The sequence below is a fragment of the Dryobates pubescens genome, chromosome 12 (genome assembly GCF_014839835.1).
Source record: "Dryobates pubescens isolate bDryPub1 chromosome 12, bDryPub1.pri, whole genome shotgun sequence".
In the NCBI taxonomy this organism is placed as follows: domain Eukaryota; kingdom Metazoa; phylum Chordata; class Aves; order Piciformes; family Picidae; genus Dryobates; species Dryobates pubescens.
The window spans coordinates 29,487,542-29,499,991 of NC_071623.1; the positions used below are offsets into that span (position 1 = coordinate 29,487,542).

General features: G+C 39.0%; 1 protein-coding gene across 10 annotated transcripts in view; it reads left to right on the forward strand.

The window, feature by feature from the left end:
• ROBO2 (roundabout guidance receptor 2) overlaps nucleotides 1–12,450 on the forward strand; it is a 930,309-nt gene that overhangs the window by 309,688 nt on the left and 608,171 nt on the right. The gene's annotated exons all lie outside the window — the stretch shown is intronic.

The following is a 12,450-nucleotide window of genomic DNA, read 5'->3' on the forward strand; positions in this document are numbered from 1 at the left end:
CAGCATATGAGAAGGAAATGTGGATGGTGTAGAAAGGTTTATTAGTGTGTTAATGACTCAAAGTTCATTATAATTTTCTAATACCTAGGCATTGGAGAAATGTCCTGCTGGAAGATTAGAACAAAATTTGGCTGATGCTCTACTGTAACCACTTAATGCCCCAGCCACCAGAGAACAAGAATTGCTTGCACCAGGTGCAAGAATTACTGATGTTTCCATCTCACCTGAAAGTAAACCAAGTATTTTCTCCAAATTAGGTCACATTCATACTGAAATACAGATCTCATGATGCAGCCATTATTCTAATAACGCCCATCTGTAAAGTCGTTTCTCTGTTATTATAACTATGTCTTGGCTCAGAAGTTTGCAAGAATCACACATTCAAAATCAGTAATAAGGTTATCAGAAGATGAGAGGAGATGCTGCTTGGAAGGAAACACTTAGAGGAGCTAATCCAATGCCAGTGCATCTATTTAAACACTGTTAATTTTAGGACAACACTTAGGCAAAAGCAAAGAAAATAATCTTAGCAGGTGGTATAAGAACTCTTTTTTATCTTTTTCTTCTTCTTTTTTTTTTAAGCAATTTTGTCAAAACTTTTTTCTATTTTCTTAGGGAATGGATGCCTTAAAATTTGCACTCTGGGGGTTCACTTTCTCTATAAACTTTCCCAAGTAAGAAAAGATGGAGTGAATGCAATAGTCATTGCAGGACAGAAACACATGCATCCATGGGTTACTTTGGAAACTGCCTTGCCTTATTTCTGCATTCTTGGTGATATTTGTGAAGGCAAATCAGCAGCTTGTCAACCCTGGACAAAGTGGATCTTTGCAAGGTTGGTTGCAGGCAGCTGCTTCTCCATCTTTCTCCCAAGCTGCATTTCATCACTGAACTGTGCAGATTTATGGTAGGTCTGGCTTTCTTCCCAGACTGGTGCAACAAGCTATTTGAAGGAAAACAGTATTCAAAGAAATATATATGCTCAAGATTCTGAATGCATGCATGAATATATGGTTTTGGAAGCTTTCAAGGACTACATGTAAGCAAGAGTTTTTGCTCATTTTTACAGGTAAGGAACTAGTGTGTGTCTACCATATAAGGTGAGGTGGTTAGTTATTGTCTTGCCCATGACACAGGCTTTCATGGAAGACTCTATCCTTCCATGTAGGTTTGTCCCAAATACACAGAAGTTTAGACTGCTCCCAAGAGAATACAAATAACTTATATCACAGCCAGGAACAGATCCAAGATCTCTTAATTTCTATTCTGTATTATTAATGTCTTGCAGATATCTGTCATGTCAAGCCTTCCAGGAAGCTCAAGAGTTGAGTTCAATTTTTAATAGCAGCTATTACTCTGATTTCTTAGAATTAGTGTTAATCATTTTAGAAGAGCTGTACAGCAATCTGAAATGTCATCCTAATGCAATATTTTGATATAGCTCTCTCATGGCATATGTTAACTCTTAGTTGCAGGCGCAAGCAAGAGCAGCCCTTAAACACCCAACCAAACAGTGAGAAGAGCAAGAGAACAAGAACTTTTGTGTTCTCATAGTACTAATTTCAGCTTTGCTTCTTGGGTGTTTTCTGTTAATTTCTCTCTGGTTCTGAACCCCAGAAATAAATGATGACAACTCTTAGTGCACTATTTAGCAGCGTATTTCAGTTCTGAGAACAAAGTTCCTGTCTTTGTTTCACACAGGCATTTAACATCTCTTCTCTTTTAGTAACTGAGAATAATTAAAGGTCTGAAAGCTAAAAGCATATGCATCTTTATTTTACTATGTATTCACCTACTCTGACTCCAAACATTTGAGTTGTGTCTTTGAGGTAATTTCCAACTTTCTATATAAGGCAGCAATCACACTTCTGAAACAGCACATACAATCATTTACCATAAGAAAACAGTGAGATGGCCAGATACAAATGCGTGGAGCAATACATGCATGTTAATGAGCATCTTGCATTTATGCTGAAATGCATTTGGTCACTGAGTATACCGAATGAAAACTTGTTCATCTACAAAATTGATGGGTACCTTCATATCATCCATATCAGATTGTAATAACTTAGTGACAAATTAGTATGCATATACAATTCAGTGAAAGTAAAATTCATTGCAAAGAGATTATGCTTCATGTGGGAGGTTTGCAGTTGGGCCAAAAAAAAAAGTTTTCCCAAGTCATCTAGCTCATTTCTCCAGTGAATATTGGGAAGGCACCTTTTTATCTTCTATGAAAACTGATTGATTTCTACTTTGGGTTCTTCGCACCACAGGCTTCTGATGAAAATCAGTTCTCACTTGTAATGTTTTCAGACCCAACTGAGTTTGCCCTTGAAATCAGCCTATTATATATAAGTATTTTGGATTGAAATACATACATTTATTCTTTCAATTTAATGAGAAATTTCAGCCTTCTTGGTTTATTGATAGGCCATCATGCAGGCTTCACAGCTCTGCTCATTGATAAGAACACCCACTGATACATTTTATTAACCTCCCACTTTGAATTCTTATTAAATAATTAAAATAGTCAGATTGCAAAAGGTTATAAAAATGTGTATTTTAAACTGTTCTCATAGTTCCTGCTGATGCTGATTTCACTGCTACCTTTAGTGATTATGTTATGTGTAGTACTTTGTGTCTGCTTGGACACACCACTGCTTGAGTCCTGAACACTCAGACTTCTGCAGATGGTCTCTCATTAGCTGTTGGTTTTGTTTATCATCTTCTGAGGATATAATTAAAGAAAGATTCAGTAATTCAGGAGAAACTAAAAAGTGTTCACTACTCAATAACCATTCCTTTCTATGAATAACTTCTTAATTCAGACCAAATATGTTCTTCCCACTGCATGGACACAACGACAAAAGCACTGCAGTCATACAAAAGAAACTGAGCTGGAAAAGACAGTTGGGGTAGATTCTAGTTAATGGAATAGGTTTAACTGGAATAATTCTTATATGATATGTTTCCCAAACTTGTATTAGTGGTTAGTCTGCATTGCCAAGTATGTTTGCCATTTGACTGATCTCCTCTCCCACGGAAAACAAGACCTGAACTCAGTCTCAGGAAGCTTTTGCTTCCCAAAGGGCTAGGTTTGATAGGCTGTTCCCTTCACTTGGACATCTATTGAATCTGGGCTTTGGTCTGCTCAGTTAAAGAAACAGGAAAATTTACTCTCATCTCCTTAGATTACAGGTCACTAGGAATTTAAAGTATTTTTGGAAGTGATATTAAACTTTGTCACTGTGTTTTGGAACAACTGCTCCTCAACAGGAGAAACATGTATTAGTGTCCCACCAGATAGAGTGAACATCATTTGCTTATTACCTAATTTTTACTAGATATATAAATATCTATACCTGTTAGAAATGCACACCTATTATTTGCCTTATTTTATGTGAAATTCTAATCTCAGTGGCATTATGAATGAGAAGTATTTAGCCCAGGCACAATAAATCTTCCTTAAAAATAATTCTTTGAAACATGCCTTCGAGTATTTTTTTTCAAAGCTGAGGGAAGCACACTTCAAATAAATTACTGCTAAAATATCATGGAATATGTAAGATTAATCCAGTGTGGAACAGAAGAAGGTGCCTTGTGTAATTGAGAAAACAATGACATGAATATTAAATGCTGCCTAATAACATACAGGGAATTTGGCAGTGTTGTTTATTCTCAAACATTTCTTAGAAATACTATGTTTTCATCTTTGAACAGGGTGTTGAAAGTTTTGGATATAAAAGTCTTTAATCAGTAAGCTTTTCTGTGGAATCTGAGGGTGATGAATTCAGATAAATTGAATAGAATAGAATAGAATTAAGCAGGTTGGAAAACACCTTCGAGATCATCAAGTCCAACCGATCACCCAACACCATCTAATCAACTAAGCCATGGCACCAAGTGTCACATCCAGTCTCTTCTTAAACACTTCCAGTGATGATGACTCCACCACCTCCCTGGGCAGCCCATTCCAATGGCCAGTCATTCTTTCTGTGAAGATCTTCTTCCTAACATCCAGCCTAAATCTCCCCTGGCACAGCTTGAGACTGTGTCCTCTTGTTCTGGTGCTGGCCACCCGGGAGAAGAGACCAACCCCCACCTGGCTACAACCTCCCTTCAGGGAGTTGTAGACAGCAGTAAGGTCTCCCCTGAGCCTCCTCTCCAGGCTAAGCAACCCCAGCTCCCTCAGCCTCTCCTCACAGGGCTTGTGCTCCAAACCCCTCCCCAGCTTTGTTGTCCTTCTCTGGACACATTCCAGCAACTCAACATCTTTGCTAAACTGAGGGGCCCAGAACTGGACACAGTACTCAAGGTGTGGCTTGACTGGTGCTGAGCACAGGGGCAGCATGACCTCCCTGCTCCTGCTGGCCACACTATTCCTGATACAGGTCCTGATACAGGTCCTGATACAGGTCCTGATACAGATGAGATGGTGGATAGAAGATGTTGGGGACACTTCTGTTTAAACGCCATTGGTATCTCCTCTTTCTCCCTTAGTTTGTTTTTTTACTTTGAAAATTAGCTATCATAGTTTAAACTAATCTCACTTTTCAGTTTGTTTTCAAAAAGCAAACTGGACTTCCAAAGACATGTCAGAAAGTGCCTGGGGGAAAAAATATCCATATCATCTACATGTCTATATATGCATGCACAAAATGGCTGGAGATGTAAAGAGGGAATTAATATTTTACTAATTTCACTTGAAATAAAGTGTTTCTTTCAGGCTGAGATTTGTTTTACTGAATTTTTATTTTTTGGCATATAAACTCATGAAATCAGGGACTGGCAATGAAAATGATAGGACACTATTGTAGCAGTACAGCCAGACACAATTTCAATATTATACTATGTTATCCCATGAAGAGAATATGCTCTTAACTTGGGACCATGCATAATAAAATACAAACACAAGCAACTACTTTAATTCATTTTCTTTATAGGGTAGAGATTCCAGTAGCAAAGGAAGAGCAGGATGGACCAACTGTCAGAAAAGTATGCTTCCCAAATGACCTGCTGACCCATCAATGTAATTTTATTTTGTTTAAATTATATGTATTGAGATTCCAGCCATGAAATTGATTGCATAATGGCACTCCCTCTGAGCCCAGGGGAGCCCTACTGAAGCACAGCTATTGGAACATGCCCAGGTTTTTGTGGCTTTGGAACCATAAATACCAGCAGAGCTTGCAGAAGTCCTTGCTGACAAGAAATTTCTGCATGTTGCTCCTACATCCTGGCTTATTTATTGATATTTTGTTTCTGGGGGACTGCATCTTAGGAAGCACAGATCTCAGTCAGAGATCATCTTTAAAGTAGAATAGGCCAGCTCTAGTGAGCCTTTATTGATTTAGTGCTTATTGGGGAGGCCATATAGTGTCCGATGTCAGCAGGTGATGAGAGAGAAAGGCTGTGTGCTTCTAAGTAATGAGCTGTAACAAACTAGACTCTATTCTAAGTCTCCTTTCATCTTCTCATGTTATAATGCAGTACTCAAGTGCAGAGAGGATAAGTACATGGATTAGATTGACTAGGTCCACAGTTATTAGAGAAGTATATATTCCCATGGCCCATTAGCAGGTGGAACAACAATAGATAATAGGTATGAGGTATTTAGTGTTGTCCGTCTTCTCTATCCTCTTAGCCCAATTTATATTTGAGCACCTTTTAGGATCAAAAGGGTTCCCCTCATGTGGCTACTGCATTTCCCTGTTTACTAAGAAAGCCAAAAGATTTAAAGTAAGATGTACTGCTGATATCGGAGCTGAGAGAGAACAGAGTTTTTCATCTATGATCTGTCGCCATTGTAAAGGAGCATTGGAGAATTTTTATCTCTTTTGTGTGAAATTTTGTGGTTAATTTGACTTTTCCTCTCTACATGCTTTTCTTTCATGTGTTTTGAGTATAAAAACCTCTCAAATCTGTATTATTCCTGTGTCATTCTTTAGGTGGGTTAACAAAGTCTATCTGAATAGGCAGAAATAGCTTTTTTCCCCCCCATTTATTGCATTATATATTTTTTCGCCTTATTTTAAATATTAGTGATATGGCAGTAAAGGAGACTAGGAGTGGTTTCAGTGATTTCTTCATAGAGCAAGGCTAAATAGTCTGATTAACAACAACACTCACTGTGTTTAAAACAAATACGCAGCTCGATGCTTTCTATCTGTCCAGCAAGGTTTTCAGACAAGAGGACAAGCAGCTTCCTCTCAGTGAGACTACTGAAACTATGTGGCTCTAGAGATTAGCAAGATTTATCTATGTCATTGTTTCAAATCTGATTTGTGTAGTTTTCTTAAAGCTTTAATTTGGCTATGTTAGATTAAAGGAAGTAATATCCTATGTAGTTCCTACCGGGAAAACTGCTCATATCACACACACACACAAAATCCCCATACAGTGTTGTTTGCTAAGGAATGAGACTTCAAACTCAAGCCTCAATTCTCTCTTGTTCCCTCACTCAATCAGCCTCCTAGGTGCTATTTGAATCTCCTTTATGGTATTCTTTTTGTCTTCCAGAACAGTACACAATAAAGATGTGGTGTTGAATTGCTTTATGGTTTAGTAGTCATGAGGTATTGGGTGACAGGTTGGACTTGATGATCTTTGGGGTCTTTTCCAACCTGATTGATTCTATGATTCTATGGTTCTGTGATAATATACTTTTCAGTAAAGCATGGGCAAGACCATTAGGCCAAACCTAATAACAAAGAAATAAAAAAGTCAAAAAGCCCTAAATTAATTAGAAATGATCATGCTCATTTTAAAGGTGAAGTTATTGAGTAGCAGAGGATGAAGAATAAGCAGTTTCTGGGTTTTGTTTAACTGTGGATTTGGAGGTTTGAGGGGGGTTTTTGTGCTTTTATACTATATCTGTGCTGTGTAATGTAGGAAACAAGTGTTGCTCCCACCATCCCAAACAGCTAGGAAAATGCTCACTATCTGATTGGGAATAAGCATCACACTGGTTGCCTGCATCTGTCCAGTCAAGGGTGAGCAAAATGTTATAGCAGAAGAATGAACTGAGTTGAGTACCAAGGAAGCTAAGACCTGAGCTTTGTAGCACTTCCTGCTGCATTCAGTGACAACTTCAAGACATACTCTAACACAAATATGTCCTTTCAGTGTCAGAAGTCTAACAAATAAGGGTTTTCTGATATGACTGCTTCCCCTTCCTTTTAACTGCTTTATCAGTTCCTTTGTTTTCTACTCAGGTGAACAGGAACTTCTGTGAAGGATTTTAGCAGCACAGTTACTGAGTTACTTGGTCTGCCTTCTTGACATCCATCTGAATCATAGAAATGTTAGGGTTGGAAGGAACCTTAAAGATCACCTAGTTCCAACCCCCCTGCCATGGGCAGGGACACCTCACACTAGATCAGGTTCCTCAGAGCCACAAGCAAACAAAATGTTTGAAACAAACAAAAAAAAAAATGCAAAACAAACAAACAAAAAACAGGTCACCAGCACCAGAACAAGAGGACACAGTCTCAAGCTGTACCAGGGGAGGTTTAGGCTGGATGTTAGGAAGAAGTTCTTCACAGAAAGAGTGATTGCCCATTGAAATGTGCTGCCCAGGGAGATGGTGGAGTCACCATCACTGGAAGTTCTTAGGAAGAGACTGGATGAGGTGTTTGGTGCCATGGTTTAGTTGATTAGATGGTGTTGGATGATAGGTTGGACTCAATGATCTCAAAGGTCTTTTCCAACCCGGTTAATTCTATTCTATTCTATTCTATTCTATTCTATTCTATTCTATTCTATTCCATTCCATTCCATTTCTATTTCTATTTCTATTTCTATTTCTATTTCTATTTCTATTTCTATTTCTATTTCTATTTCTATTTCTATTTCTATTTCTATTTCTATTTCTATTTCTATTTCTATTTCTATTTCTATTTCTATTATTTCTATTTCTATTTCTATTATTTCTATTCTATTTCTATTTCTATTTCTATTTCTATTTCTATTTCTATTCTATTCTACATAAGAAACCTGAGGAGCCTGCTGAATGAAAGACACCCAGTTTTGGAAGCATGTTGTGAATGTTGTTGGCATTTGCAAAGATTCTATTATGGCTGAAACATTAAAAAGAACAGATTAAACATCAATGGCAATATAGTGTTAATGACTGACCTTTGAATTATAGTTTTATTTGAATTCTAAGCTCACTTCTGGATAGCCAAGACTTGCCATGAAAGGAAAACTAATATTCTCTTTCACATACTGGTTTCAAAAATTATTGTAATGAGCTGCTGGTAACAAGGAATAACTGCTCCTGTGCTTGATTTTTCAGGGTGCCAAAGTGATTATAATATTTTAGGCCCTTTTTCAAAGATAAACATTCAAATAGAATATCCACAGCTTGCTATTATGCATGCAAGCGTGTAAGTCCTGACCATCTTATCCCAAGCTGCCTATTTACAGTCTTGATGAAATGCTGATTAGCTCTGATTAGCTAATGGATCTCTGATTAAAATGTCTAATTAAGAAAGTAAGTTATTTAATTCATGCTGTCAAATTAACTTCCTCCCACAAAACCAACATGAAACAGTTGTACATGTTGCGGAGATACTTGATTCTGGAAGGTGCACAGTGGTTCCCAAGCAGCGAGAATGTAGAGAATCTAAGTTCTTTTCATTATGTATTGTAAGTTATGCAAGCTTATAGCACTTTAATGCAAAGTATTAGTGCAAATAATGTTTCCTTGAAAACACTGGCCTATGTTATAAAGCAATGAACATCCCCTCACCGCTCTTTAAATAATGATTTTCTGTTGTGTACAGATTCAACCAAGTTTAAAAGATATATAGAATCATAGAATGCATTGGATTGGATGGCACCCTTGAGATCATCCTATCCAACCCACCTGCAGTGATCAGGGACATATTTAACTAGATAGGTTGCTAATGGCCTCATCCTGAATGTCATAGGGTGTAGGGCCTCCACCACATGTCTAGACAACTTTTTCCAGTATTTCACTACTCTTATTGTGAAGAACTTCTTCCTTATGCCCAACTTAAATCTATCCCACTGTAGTTTAAAACCACAGCCCTTTGTCCTTTCCTTACATGCCCTTCTAAACAATCCCTCCCCAGCCTTCCTGTAAGTCCCCTTTTTATATTGAAAACATAGAATCATAGAATCAACAAGGTTGGAAAAGACCTCAATGATCATCAAGTCCAACCTGTCACCCAACACCTCATGACTAACTAAACCATGGCATCAAGTGCCACGTCCAATCCCTTCTTGAACACCTCCAGTGATGTTGACTCCACCACCTCCCTGGGCAGCCCATTCCAATGGCAAACAACTCCTTCCGTGAAGAACTTTCTCCTCACCTCCAGCCTAAACTTCCCCTGGCACAAGAGGACTGTGTCCTCTTGTTCTGGTGCTGGTTGCCTGGGAGAAGAGACCAACCCCCTCCTGGCTACAACCTCCCTTCAGGTAGTTGTAGACAGCAATTAGAGAGCAATGCTTCTGTGATGTCTCATTTCATTTGATATTGACTGACAGAGTAGCTTTATGTCAGAATGTTTATGGCTGAGGCATACCTTTAGTAATATTTCTCCAGTGATTATCCAGTAACGTTTAGAATGAGTGCTTTTTGAACAGTAAGCTTGCTTTTGGTCATGATGCAGTGTAATGAATTGCAATGCACATATTCCCAGAGTTTTTAATAGTTCTAAATAAAATGTTGACTGTCCAGCAGTAATACTGAATAAAGTGGATTGATTATGCTGTCAGATGAATGTATCCAACAACTAAGATAGTATTTCATAAAGCTTGCTATGCATCAGGTAGGCCCCAGCTACCACTTATATTCAGCTATAGAAATTTCCTGTATTTGATGCTCTGCAGTGATAGAGATGGAATGAAAAAAATGATGAAAATTGCCAGTTCCCAATAATTGGGCACATTTTTAAGTAGGTTTCAGGAGATAGATCCTCGTTTCCACAAGGACGAAGGAAAATAATGGGATCTATGGGAGATGGAAACAAATCAGCTGCTTTTCTTAAGAAACTCACAGTTAATTGCACTTAAGAAATGGACTGTGCAAATCTAATGAAGGCTTTAAGGATGAGGATTTACTGTGCAAGTGCATCAGCCAAATTATCTACCCATGGATTTAGCAGTCCCTTAATACTCATAAAGGTGATAGACCATAATGCCTCTGAGGAACTGTTAAATCCATCAGGTCAAAAGCAACTTCACATGACAAATTTTACACCTACATTAAAAACTGAGAGACATCCTAACTGCCAGAGCAGTTTCCTTTGTTGCTTGCTGAACTGCAATGTTCACAATCTATCCTCTAGCTCAACTTGGGCACATTCTTCATTCTTTGACTTTGATTTCAATAAAAATATCGTCTGAAATGATGACAAGAGAATTCATCAGGAATTCTCTTATCCACTGAAAACTTTGACTTGACACAGGAAAGAGAAAATAAAATGGAGGAGGAAAAATTATGGGGCCATTAGGAGTCAAGTTCCCTGAAAAGAAGTTGGAGTCTAAAAAAAAATAAACCTGGTAACCATGGTGCAATAAATTTCCAGCGTCCAAATTTTCTTCTGGAAATGAGAAGAAAGAAATGAAAATTCCTGTTGCAACAACATCCTCACTTTTTTCTATTACATACCTACTATATATCACTCCTTAGAGACCCATCCACTCCTACTTCATCTATCTTTCTAGTAACCCTTGTGCAGAGTAATGTCACAGAAAGAAATAAAGGGGCAAAGTGAAACACCACCGATAGCACTGCCCGGGGTAATTTAGTGGGTCATGACAATATTCTTAAAAGAAATATATGGATACCTATTGTGGCAAGGGTATATAGAGAAACAAATCACTTCAGCATGGGCTGTGGGTGTGGGAAGCTTCCAGTTCTCCCTTATTACATATGTTATTAGAAAGCTGAGGCAGTCTCATAATGATACTCAGCCTTGTTTTGGTTGTTAGTCAAATCATTTAACCTTGTCACCTCCCTTTAACCTTCTGTCTCAGCCCAAGAGCACTGACAAGATCAAGGAACATAAAACACTTCATATCTTCCTGATGATGGAATATGATACAGTAGCAAGAGAGTAGCTTTTGATTTAAGTCGGTTCTTCAATTTCAGCTGGCTATAATAAAATCAGCAACTTGCACTGGGGAATTTTAAGATTTTGAAACAAGGGAAGATGAGCATTCATGCATGAGAATAGCAGCTATGGAAAGAATGGGAAATGTCTACCAAATAGTAAAAATAAATAAACAAAGACCTGCTGAAGTATTTCTGTGAAGGAGGAGATGTGAAGGCTGGACAGATGGGCAGAATCCAATGGCATGAGATTGAACACATCCAAGTGTCGGGTTCTGCACATTGGCCACAACAACCCCATGCAGAGCTACAGGCTGGGGTCAGAGTGGCTGGAGAGCAGTCAGGTGGAAAGGGACCTGGGGGTGCTGGTTGATGGTAGGCTGAACATGAGCCTGCAGTGTGCCCAGGCAGCCAAGAGGTCCAATGGCATCCTGGCCTGCATCAGGAACAGTACGGCCAGCAGGAGCAGGGAGGTCATTCTGCCCCTGGACTCAGCACTGGTTAGGCCACACCTCGAGTACTGTGTCCAGTTCTGGACCACTCAGTTTAGGAAGGATGTTGACTTGCTGGAGCATGTCCAGAGAAGGGCAACAAAATTGGTGAGGGGCTTGGAACACAAGCCCTATGAGGAGAGGCTGAGGGAGCTGGGGTTGCTTAGCCTGGAGAGGAGGAGTCTTCTCCTTATTGCTTGTAGAGACCTTATTGCTCTCTACAACTACCTGAAGGGGGGTTGTAGACAGGCTGAGGTTGGTCTCTTGTCCCAGGCAACCAGTACCAGAACAAGAGGACACAGTCTCAGGCTGCACCAGGGGAGGTTTAGGCTGGAGGTTAGGAGGAAGTTTTACACAGAGAGAGTGATTGCCCATTGGAATGGGCTGCCCGGGGAGGTGGTGGAGTCACCATCACTGGAGGTGTTCAGGAGGAGACCTGATAGGGTGCTTGGTTGCATGGTTTAGTTGATTAGATAGTGTTGGATGGTAGGTTGGACACAATGATCTTGAGGGTCTCTTCCAACCTGGTTTATTGGTTTATTCTATGTGAGAGAAACAGAAGAAAATCTAACAGAAGAAAATACCAGGTTCTAAGAAAGAAAAATATCAGGTTAAGAAGGAGAGAGAGAGAATTCTTTGATTGTATGATTCAAGAAGAAATCAGGTTTATGGGCACAGGCTTTCACGGGACTGAGAGTGTGAGACGAAATCTTTACTGACACTCTCAAGCATCCGTAAGACTCTTCCAAATTACAATGGGAAAAGAGGCTGGAAACAGAGTCATGGAGAACTTGTTTCTAGGATAATCTCTTTTTTAGTGCTGCAACTCTAACAGGCACTCTCATGACAGAAAAAAAATATTGAATTAGA